We start from the raw sequence: 11640 nt of genomic DNA on the forward strand, positions 1-11640 counted from the left end.
TTCCATTCTTGAGATTCTTAGAAGAATATGTTCCAGTTCCATCCAGGTAAACATAAACGTCTCCAACTTTTTTATGGCTGCACAGTACTCCATGGTGTACATACACCACAATTTGTTAATTCATTCATGGGTCAGTGGGCACTTGGGCTGTTTCCCTGTCTTGGCTATTATGAATTGGGTTGCAATAAACATTCTTGTGCAAATGTCACAACTACGATCTTGAAGACGGCTTGGTTCCACTACCCTCTTTGAGATAGATAGAAAAGACATTAAAAGATGTAGATGTGATCAGTCATGGACCGTTCAGACTAAGTGTCAGGACATTGACCACCCTGAGGACCCTTTATACTTCATGTTATACTGTGTGTGCACATGTGTGTGAATGTGTGTCATAAGTATACCTGTGTCTGCATGCATATTGTATGTGTGCATTTGTGTACATGTACAGAAGTGTATGTGTATGTGTCCTGTGCACATGTGCATGCACTTGTGTAATTGAGTTGGTGTGTATGTGTGCAACAGGGGTGTGTGCATGTGTATATGTGTGTAAGTGCATGTGTGTGCAAGTTTGTGTGTTCGTGTGTATGTATGTGCATATATGTGTGTGGGGTGTGGGGTGTGGGTAGGGCTACATCTTTCTCTGGCCAGAAAGGCTTGTTTTTCTGGCCAAGAGCCTTGATTCCTGCTGATTCAGCTGTGAGAGTGTTTCCCACAATCAAAATGACTAAACAGAACATCGTGAGAACTTCCTTCTGCTCTGCCCTTCCCACTTGGTGCCACCGTCGGGCCTCAGATTCTGAGGCCCCAGCCCCAGCCTGAGCCCCACAGGAGCTCTGCAGAGCTGTCAGATTGTGTCACATCCAGTGTGGATGAGAATCATTTCATCTTCCAAGAAGGGAAGGCCAGTCACTCGAGACGGAGGCCAGGGCTGCTGCCTCTAAATCACAGGATTTTCTGACTGGAATTCACAGGGAACCAGGCAGTGATGACTGAGGGTCCAGCTCCTGCAACCGAGCTGAGCGTCAGCAGCCACTATCCCCCTGGCCCGGCCTCCACAGCCACTGGCCCCTTGGCTCTCAGGCAATTTGAAGCAATGGAAGTTTTTATTCCCCTTGGCTGTTTCTAGACAGATTTTAATGTCACTGAAATCCTAGAAGTGTTTGATTGTATATACCCTATGATTTTTTTTTCTAAGATTACAATGTCGCTATTTTTCAGTGTTATTAGAAGCTTTTCAGAAACATCAGTTTTCACGGTGACATAGTTCTGCAATAACATTGTTAGGTCCCAACTCCTACTATGAAACACTCAGGCATCGTTACCTACTGTTAATACAGCCAGGATAAACATCTTCAGGCACATTTCATTCTGTATTTTGGACTGGGCATGAAATACATGTTTTTGTGTTTTGTTTTGTTTTTTTAATTTTGGGGACAAAAAAATTAAAATCCAAGGAGAGAAAGCACCTAGTATAGTTGAGCAAAAACATTTGTGTTGCTGTCTATCTGCTTTTCTGTTTTCCTAGAAAAAAAGATCATTTTATTAACTGCTAATAAACCTTAGGATAATTTTTCTACATTGTTTAGCATTAATAGCTTAATGCTAAGACTGCACTATATGGTCAAGGGAAGAGGCTCACACTTACAGATGTCTCTCTCTTCTAGTTTCCAGAAGTAAATATTTATAAAATGAGAAAGGTCACATTTATGTGGCCCTTAGGATAGTCAGGGGAGGCTGCTAAGGACTAGATTCTGCTTTTTTTTTGTTTTTGTTTTTTTGAGACAGAGTCTATGTCACCCTAGGTAGAGCGCCATGGCATCACAGCTCACAGCAACCTCAAACTCTTCAGCTTAAGCGATTCTCTTGCCTCAGCCTCCCAAGTAGCTGGGACAACAGATGCCCACCACAACGCCTGGCTATTTTTTTGTTGTAGTTGTCATTGTCATTTTAGCAGGTCTGGGCTGGGTTTGAACCCACCTGCCCCAGTATATGTGGCCGGTGCCCTAACCACTGAGGTATAGACCCTGAGCCATAGATGCTTTAACACTTTTTTTTTGTTTTTTTGAGACAGAGTCTCATTTTGTCACCCTCGGTAGAATACTGTGGCATCACAGCTCACAGAAACCTCCAACTCCTGGGTTCAGGTGATTCTCTTGCATCAGCCTCCTGAGCATTTGGGACTATAGGCATCCACCACACACTCAGCTATTTTTTGTTGCAGTTTGGCCAGGGATGGGTTTGAACCCACCATCCTCATTATATGGAGCCAGCAGCTTACCCACTGAGCCACAGGTGACACCTTGCTTTAACACTTTGGCCCTCCTAGGTCCCACCCTGACACCAAGGACTGAGAGTCAATAGCTTAACATATGCCTGGCTTGGGGGTACTGCATATCTGTTACACGGCTGATGTAGAGGGCAGGGACTCTATTTCAAAGATTACAAAAACTGTGGACAATACAATGAATCAAGATTGAAATAAAAGAAGAAATTGATAGATTCCTGGATTTGCAAATTGAATCACTGAATTATCAAGGATGTGTGTGTGTGTGTGTGTGTATGTATGTGTGTTTGTGTGTGTGTGTGAAACATGTCCCCAAAGTCTTTTGTACAGTTCATGCTTTGCTAACTCCAGAAAAATATGTCCTACAAATTTATCCCCACAATCACTGCAGTTATAGATAAATTTTTATTTTAGTTAAATAAAATTGTTATTATATACTTAGTTTTATATTAAATATACATATTATTGAATAACAAATAAGATATTGAATAACGAGTTGCTAGTTTTAATTATTTGAAGCAACCCTTCTGATTGGGAATGAAAATGGCTGACTTTAAAACAAAATGTTTGCTAACAAACTTCTTAAAACTAAATAAATTCAAAACAATTTTAGGTTTCATAGCAGGGTTAATGGGAGGCAAAAGCATTCTATAGATAACATTGTTGTGACAATGTGTGTGATCCCAAGACTATTAATGTCTAGAACATTCGGAAATTCCAGGCACTATTTCAGACTTTCAAGGTCCAAGTTAAGGGTTTGCATGGTAACAGGGGCTTGGGTAATATCTGGATGATGGATGAAAGAAAGAAAAGTTCACTGAGGCAAATATATCAGATAAAGAAGGATAAAGTTGGAAAACATGATGGGGGTGGGGGGCAGAGGGCCCAGGAGAGATGGAGGGATCTGCTGGGCTGTTGGCAGCAGGAGAAGGATAGTGGCCACACCCTCCTCCTGCTCTTCCCTATCACCCTCAGAAACTCTCTGTGACTCTCCTGGGCACTGTGACGCAGGCCTGGGACCATATATACCTAAGTCCTTGCACCCTAGGCCACAGTAGCTTCAGGTAGCATAGCTATTGAGAGAATGGAAAATATTTTCATTTCTCTGAATAGTAATCCTGAATTATGGAGGAGCCTACACACTACCATTTTTTTCCTTTTTTTATTTTTATTAAATCATAGCTGTGTACAATAATATGATCATGGGGCATCATACACTTGGTTCATAGATCGTTTGACACATTTTCATCACACTAGTTAACATAGCTTTCATAGCATTTTCTTAGTTATTTTGCTGAGACCTTTACATTGCACATTTACTAGGATTCACATGTACCCTTGTAAGATGCACCACAGGTGTAATCCCATTAATCCCCCTCCCTCCACCTCCCTCCCTTCTACATCCCCTCATTTTCCCCATTCTCCCTATTCTTAGGTTGTAACTGGGTTAGCTTTCTCCAAGGCCCTGGGTCCCTTCCCTGTGCTACCCTCCCTCCGGCTCAGCAGGGCAGAGACTGGGGACAAGGGTGAACAAGGAGGGCAGAAGTGGAATGCAGTGAAGTCGCCAAGCTTCTCAGATGTGACATTCCCGCCCAGAGCCCGGTCCCTCATAAGATAGCCCGCCACCTAAGCTGTTCACTCCCTTTTGGTTTTCTCCAATCTTCAGGCAGATTTCCCGCGGCAAGGGGTCTAAGGGGCCAAGCATTCAGGTCTGAGAATTCTCAGTTTCCCTCACGCCCTTCACCCGGTCATCAGCAACATCTCTGAGTGGCGATGGGGGAACAGGCTTGGATCACTGTGCTCTGCGACTGGAGAGGCTGTGATATTTTTCACTGAGTCCTCTCCTCGCGTCCACTGGCTTCTATCTGGAGTGAGATCTACTTGGCTTCTGTGCGTCAGACCCTGGCAAATGGAACTTCACAGCCTCGAATCATCCCCCCACTCGTCTCAGTCTGAGGTTCTCTGGACGCCACGCGCTTAACGTGGAGCCTCTTTACGGAAGGAACATCGGTTTTCCCAGGAGCTCTGGAGAGTCAAAAAGCATTCCTGGGCTCAAGGATAATATCAGCCTAGATTTGTCAGGTGGTGTCAGGTTTCGATTTGTCTGGCAGACCTCCCTCTGAGGGGAGAGACAATGCAGAATGACTAGTCACGCGTGTTCAGTACCCCTGTGCCATTAGGATGCACTGATGCCAAAGTTGGATCCCTGCTGGGGCGCGGCGGTCACACCTGTGCAAGGGAGGTCCCCGCTGTCTGACTGCCCAGCGCACAGTGCAAAGCTCCTGCCCACTCCAGGCTTCCTTTTCTAGTCCCTTTTCAAAACCCTTTGGCTTTGCCCCTTGGCACTCACAGATTCCCGGAAAAACTCGGGAGCTTCGTGTCAGACGACTGAATTTAGACGCCACCCTTGTCTTTTGTGAGCCGAGAGATGGGTCTCTTTCAGCGACTGGGTGACCATCACACTCACTTGTCTGGTTGTCCGCGTCGGGAGATCAGACGGCGCACACGATACAGAGTCTTTTGTCGAAGCTGTAAAGTAGACCGACAGACCAACCAGATCCTTGGAAAGTTGAACGTGGCAGAAAGGCCTCCACTTCTCCTGAGCACTACTTCTTGTCCCATCCACAGCTGATGGAGTGCCAACTCAAACTGGATTTTCCCCCTTACCTAGAGAAGAAGAAGGAGGGAAGCGAACGGGAAAGTAGTTGCCAGGCTACCGCTGATGGTGGCTAGTCGCCCGAGAATGTGGGTCTTCCTTGGCCAGGACCCTTTAGGGAACGTGAGCGGATGGTGGAGACAGTATCAGGTAATGGGTGAAAGGTGTGGCTTTGACTCCTCCATCTCCTCGTGTACAGGGCAAATCGGGAAAATCAGGTGGGGGTATCTCTTTACACATGGTCTGGTCGGGGCACCAAATCTTTTACTTCCACTGAAGGGAATTGAAATGCGTCTTTGGTTGCAGAGCTTCAGAGACCAACGTCTCGCCCCAACTCCCCCAAGCTCTGCAGCCCTCGCTGTTAGGAGAGAAGGAGATTTGGGTTTTCTGGCGCCAAGGCTGTCGAGTCGGGTCCTGAGCACAGGCAGCCCTTTTCGCTGGAGGTTGGGGCGCCACTTGCTCTCCAGACCTGGCTTCCCTGACCAGGCCTGGCCTCCGTCCAACCCTGCCCTCACCGAGCTCCAGAGGGTCGGCCATCCTTGCCGTCTTCTGCCAGAGGGCGTTGCATTTAGTAAGTGTTCCGTGTGTATGACTGGCCCTGGGAGATGAACCCTGCCTCCGAGTATGATTCTCAGAGCCTCTGGCCCCCGGCTCAGGGAGCCAGAGACAGGACTGAGCCACGCATGCCCAGGCCCCTTCCTCCTGGTAGAAGCTGACCAGCAAATGGAGGTTTCTCCCCATGGCAGAGAGCAGCCTCTTCCCCATGCTGCCCTGAGCGGTGTCCGCAGGAAAAGGTAGTGTGGATTTCGTTGCCAAGCTGTGGTCACTGGCCAAGCCCCGGTGGTGGGCGTGACTGAGAGAACGGGGGCTCTGCCTCTGCTCCTTGTCTGGACCTCGTCTCCCCGGCCCCTCCTCAGGGCATCCGGGGGACACCAAAGGAGGCGTCCTGAGGGCTGATTCGAAGCCCTCTGGGTCCAGGCTGGCCGTCTAGAACCCTCCATACCCCTCCTATGTTCCCCCCCAAAGCCTCACCGGAAAACCAAGCTGCAAGGCCAAGCGGCAGCCGAGCTGAGGTTGGGGTTTGGGGCAACCGCGGCCTTTGCCGGTGAACAAGAGAGCCAAGCATCCCTACGGTCTCTCTCCTTCCCATCCTACGGAGGCGAGGGTTCCCCCCAGGTAGTCTCCCAATCTTTGACACCGAGTCCACCCCACATTCTGAGGTCTGATCCACACCTCGCCACCCGCTCCCTGCCCTGACCAGTAGCCTTTGTCCTCCCCTTGAACACCACCAGCCCGCCCCACCCCAGGAGGGGGCCTGCTGCACCAGGGACCTCCTGCTCCCTCAGGCCCCACCCTGCTTGGGACTCTCCAGGGTTGGGGGTGGCTGTTCTCAGCTGGGCCTTGCCTGCAGCCCAGGTCTCCACGAGGTGAGGGCAGGACCTGACTCCCGTCCAGGGCTGGCACGGGCTAGAAACGCAACCCACAAGGACACGTGGAAAGGCTGGCCTTCGTCAATCAACGCTAATTGAAGACAGACCCCTTGCAGACCTGGGAGATGAAGAATAGATTTCGATCATGACCGTTTGGGCCCAAGTAGGTGGACACAGGCTCTCCTGCACAGTGTGGAGCAGCACTGTGGGAGAGCACTGTGGCCACGTCTGGCAACGTCTAAATGCACATATCCCACAGATGAAACGTTCAAGCCATGAAGATCTATCTCTCTGTAGCCCAGGGTCCAGGGCAGTGAGCGTAGTGTGCAATACAGAAAAATCGGCAGTGAGCCGACCGTCAGCAGAGGGCGCTGATGAGACCGTGTCTCAAGAAAACTCGCCAGCCAGGATAAAGAGTCAAGGACAAGTTCTAGAATCCGGCTGGCCAGGGCAGCGCTCACCTTCCAAAATCCTAAGTTGTTTGTTTCTCTTCCTGATCGATATCAAAAGAGGTTGATTTAGCTTCGGAATCAGCTAGTTACCGGCCAGACGCTAAGGGAGGGAGGCTGCAGAGGCAGGGCGGGGAAGCGGGATGAGGAGAAGGAGGTGGAGCGATCACCCTGGTCCCTCGCCAGGATGGCACAGCACCTCTTGGAAGATGGGAGCGCAAAAGGGCAGGGGTTGAGACATGGCCTGGGGGTTGTGAGCGGGGCAGTCCCGGGTTTGGGATGGAGAGGAGGGCCCGCGGCAGCAGCCATTGACTTGCTGGGTGTAGAGCAGAGGTCCCGGTGCACAGACAGGGCTTTGGAAGGACCCTGGCCACGGTAACCTGGGGACCCAGAGCTGGCGTTCAGAGGGAAGGGGACTGAGCTCAGGGCGCAGGAGGAGGAACAGCTGGGGAAGCAGCGGGAGTGCCCTGGGCTGGATCCGGCGGCGAGTGGGACAGAGAGGCGTCCAGGATCCGAGAGGGGACCCTTGAGGGAGGGGGCTTCTGAGGACCGTTTGGGGTTCCCCGGATCTGATTTCGGAGATAAGGGAGTCTGCGTGCGCGGGGCTGTCCCGAGATCGGGGAGCCACAGACCTCCCCACGCCCTGGGAGGGGTGGGGGGGCGGGTTTCAGAGGCACCACTGGGTTCGGGGTTGGTTTAGCCGGGAGAGCGGCCTCTCTCAGGTCCAGTAGTTCATAGAAGTCTTTAAAGGAGGACTTCAAGGGTCCCGCTTGACCCACCCCACACCCTCTCTTCTTAGAGTGGGCGGGCCCGGTGCTGGTGCTCGTGGGCAACTTCCATTGTGAGTCTACTAGGCGGGGCTGCCCGGCCAGGGCCCCTTTGGCTGGCGCCCTACTCTTCGACCAATAGACCAGGAACATTGAGGTCTCGCCCACCCACATCTGTTTCCCTGCTAACTCTGGGCCCCACCTGTCCTGGCTCAGTTGTTTTTCTGTCCCGCTAGGGATTGGAGTCTGTCTGCACGTGTTGCTGTACTCAGCTGGGTCTCATCCATGAGTTCCCATTCCTGTTCCCGTAGGTCCCGCTTTCCCTCCCCCGCCACCACCCGGGATGTCGGAAGAAATCCGACAGGAAAAACTGGCCAGATCCAGGAAGAAAGTCCAACGTGCCAGGGCGGCGGCTCCCAATACAGGCCGAAGACCCCACCCCACCCCAGGCTCCCAGGCCAGGACCACGGCTACAGTCTGTGTGCCACACCTGAGACACGCAGAGCTGCCTTCCAGGGCGCCCTCGGCTCCCTCCCCAACGTCTCCTCAGCTGTTCCTGGCCCCTTACAGACAGCCTGGTGGTCCCCCAGTGACTCTGGGCTGCTGTTTCCCCCTAGTCCGGGCTCTTCCCTGGGCCCAGGCCTCCTGCAACCTCAATCTTGTCCTCCCTTTGTTTGGCGTCCTTTCCTATCCAAGGCCCTGGGTCACTGCCCTGTGCTCCCTCCCTCCCTCCCTCCCAGCACAGCAGAGAGTGGGGACACGGGTGGACTCGGTATGCAGGAGTAGAACGCATTGAAGTCACCATGCTGTTCACTCCCTTTCGGCTTTCGCCCATCTCCACGCAGATTACCCGGGGCAAGGGGTCTAAGGAGCAGAGCATTCAGGTCTGAGAAGTCTCAGGCTCCCTCACTCCCTTCACTCAGTCATCAGCAACATCTCTGAGTGGCGGATGGGGAAACAGGCTTGGTTCACTGTGCTCTGCAACTGGAGAGACTGTGATATTTTTTCACTGAGTTCTCTCCTCGCGTTCACTCGCTTCTATATGGAGTGAGATTTACTTGGCTTGTGTGGATCAGACCCTGGCAATGTGAACGTCACAGCCTCGCATATTCCCCCAATCGTCTCAACCTGAGGTTCTCTGGCTGCCACACGCTTACCGTGGGGCATCTTTGCAGAGCATCGGTTTTCCCTAAAGCTCTGAGGACCCAAAAAGCATTCAGGGGCTCAAGGATAAGACCTGCCTAGATTTTCAGGTTGTGTCAGGTTGTGATTTTTCAGGTAGACCTCTCTCTGAAATGATGTTCAGCTTGGCCTCTTTCTCTGAGGTTCCCAGATTGACTGGGCGCGCGTGTTCACCACCCTTGTGTCATTATGATACTCTGACATCAAAGTTGGATCCGTGCTGGGGCGCGGCGGTCTCCCACTTGTGCAAGGGAGGGCCCCGCTGTCTGACTCCACAGCGCACAGTGCACAGCTCCTGCCCTCTCGAGGCTTCCTTTTCTGGTTCCTTTTCAAAATCCTTTAATTTTCTTCCCCCCCTGGCACTCGCAGATTCCCGGCAAAACTCGGGAGCTTCTCATCAGACGACTGAATTTAGGCGCCACTCTTACCTTTTGTGAGCCATGTAATGGGTCCCTTTCAGCCACTGAGTGACCATCACACTCACTTGTCTGGTCGTCTGCGTCATTAGATCAGATGGTTCACACGATACAGAGTCTTTTGTCAAAACTGTGAAATAGACCAACAGAGGATAACTATTCCTGTCTGACTGCAGTCAACAAGTCCTCACCATTTGCTACTTCCCAGGAATGAATTTTTCACAACTGTGGCCTAATTGCTGTATTCATCCAGGTTGCAAATAAGTGAAGGATTACCAGCATGTTCGAATGCTGAGTACTGGAGCCAGGAGCATTGATCTTCATGAGGTACATTTTATTCTATGTTGAGATAGTTTTTTTATCCCAACCTTGAAACAGAAAAGTAGTCAAAACTTTGCATAAAGAAACAAATGCAATAAGTGTAACTTGGTTTCTGGTATCTTCAATGAATCCCCAATAATAAAAATAAGTCTTCAGAGACTCTTGTTAGGATGGATTTAGATTTGTACGTTTGGAATGAGGCTCTCAGAAATGTCTCCTGCTCAGCATCTGCAGTTTGTATTGTGTGTGGCTTCTCTTTTCCAGGTTTTTGAAAACTGAGTGCTGCAGTGCATAGATTGAGAGCTGGCAGCCATAGCAGCTCAGGCAAAGCAGAAGAGGTAAGCCTTGATCTGACCCCCACAGTAGAATGAATAAACAGCTGATTTTGTTAATTGATTTGAAGAATAGGATATCAAATGATGAAATCACCCCCAAATAGCTGGAATTACTGGCAGATTGTGTAGTGGTGAGCCTGTGGTTTTCTGAGGATATCTTTTCTTGTGCGAATGGCTGTTGGTCAGAGCAGGAAGAGAAACTGAAATTTAGTTTCTTTGCAGGCTGCATCCCCCGAGGATGGATGCCAGTCTGTGAAGGACCAAGAGCTGCTATCAACTTGGATTCTGAAAACCTAACTGTTGAACATTTGGTGTAGAAATATGCCTTGTGGATCAGGACATTCTCAACAAAGCTAAGAGAGTATTGGGCAACAGTTTTCTGTAACTGGCACATTTGGTATCATTCATTAAATTTTCTAGCATTGTCCCTTGCCAGCCTATCCAACAGGAGCTTATACAAATTGGTTGTTATGTTGGGAGCTAGTTCTTTAAAATGGTAATTGTTAGTTCCCCTTGAGTAATGTTTTCATTCATTTACCATGAACTAATACCATAATAAAGAATGGTCTTTGGTATTGGTTGTTACAAATGTGTATTTGAAGAAAAAGTAAATTTGACTATTGCTGTCAGGTATTAGCAGTCCAGTTGTAAGCACTCAAGCTTGTAAACTTCCTTACAGTCAAAATTCTTTGCTCTTAACAGTTTTATACCTTAGAGGGCAACAATTCCAAAGCATTTAATACATGGACACAAAGAGTTCTAATCCCTGCTGCCTCTTGAGTACTATCCCTTTGCATAGCTTTGTTCAATCTCCTTCAGCATTTAAATGACTTTGTAGCCAAAACCCTTGACAGTATGCAAGGCCCCATCTTGCTGCCTGCCTGGATTGAGGCCCATCAGGCAGTGCTTACTCATACTGTTTTCTGGTTCATGAATGACTGTTCCCCGAAGAGACCTGGGACTAGGGGTTGCCTGTTTTTTTCTAGGTGGGATTCTTTCAGCAAAAGTGTTTGAGTGTAAGGGGATCAGGTAAGCTGAAAAATCTTTGCTCAATTAGGCTCTCCTGGGAGCTTCCAGGTGACTGATTTTGTTTGGGCCTGCTGAGAATTTGGATTCAACTTGGTGGGTTTTTAAGAGCCTTCTGTAGTAGGTTTTTAGAAATACTCTCAAAGAAAGGGTTGATGGCAAGTACCTTGGCCTTCACACACCAGAGATATTGGATCTCACATGAAGGCCTGGCTGAATGGGCCTTCACGTGCATGCCTCAGTCACTACTACTTGGTGCTGATGTATTGAAGGATATAGTTGTGATAGGTAGCCCTGGGGGAAGGTGTGTAGAATCATGGGGGAGGGGTGGGGACAGCACTCAGGAGAGGTAGAAGTTGAGAGAAGTTCCATGTAGTCCAAGGCTCCATAAGGAAGGAGGTAGACCGTTAGCATACGTGGAACTAGGCTTCTCCCCCCAGTTTCTTCAGCTAGGAGTTTTGGTAAAAATTGCACCCTCCTAGAGTGTGGTACCTTCAGCATTTGGCTGGAGTCACTCCCCTAGATAAAACAAGTGACCCAGAATGGGAACATCTGGGTTACTTTTAGGGCCCCAACTACACTGGGGGAAAGCATTCTCATGAGCTCAACCTGCTGGCACTCAGCATACAATATGCCTCTTCTTATAAGCCTTTGGGGGGAGGCCAAGGGCTGACTTGGGAGGGGTGTCTAGAGCTTCAAGCCAGGGATGACTTCATAGGAGCCAAAACGCAGGTAGTATGATTTATAGGGGGCAGATGGAGAGGAACAAGAAGT

General features: G+C 49.6%; 1 non-coding gene across 1 annotated transcript; it reads left to right on the forward strand.

Annotated features, from left to right (window-relative positions):
- Positions 1 to 9919: 9919 nt before the first annotated feature.
- Positions 9920 to 9993, forward strand: LOC128579289 (small nucleolar RNA SNORD65). The gene has a single exon (XR_008378115.1). It is a non-coding gene; the product is annotated as a small nucleolar RNA SNORD65 (small nucleolar RNA).
- The last annotated feature ends 1647 nt before the right edge of the window (positions 9994 to 11640 follow it).

This window comes from Nycticebus coucang, unplaced genomic scaffold (assembly GCF_027406575.1).
Source record: "Nycticebus coucang isolate mNycCou1 unplaced genomic scaffold, mNycCou1.pri scaffold_43, whole genome shotgun sequence".
In the NCBI taxonomy this organism is placed as follows: Eukaryota; Metazoa; Chordata; class Mammalia; order Primates; family Lorisidae; genus Nycticebus; species Nycticebus coucang.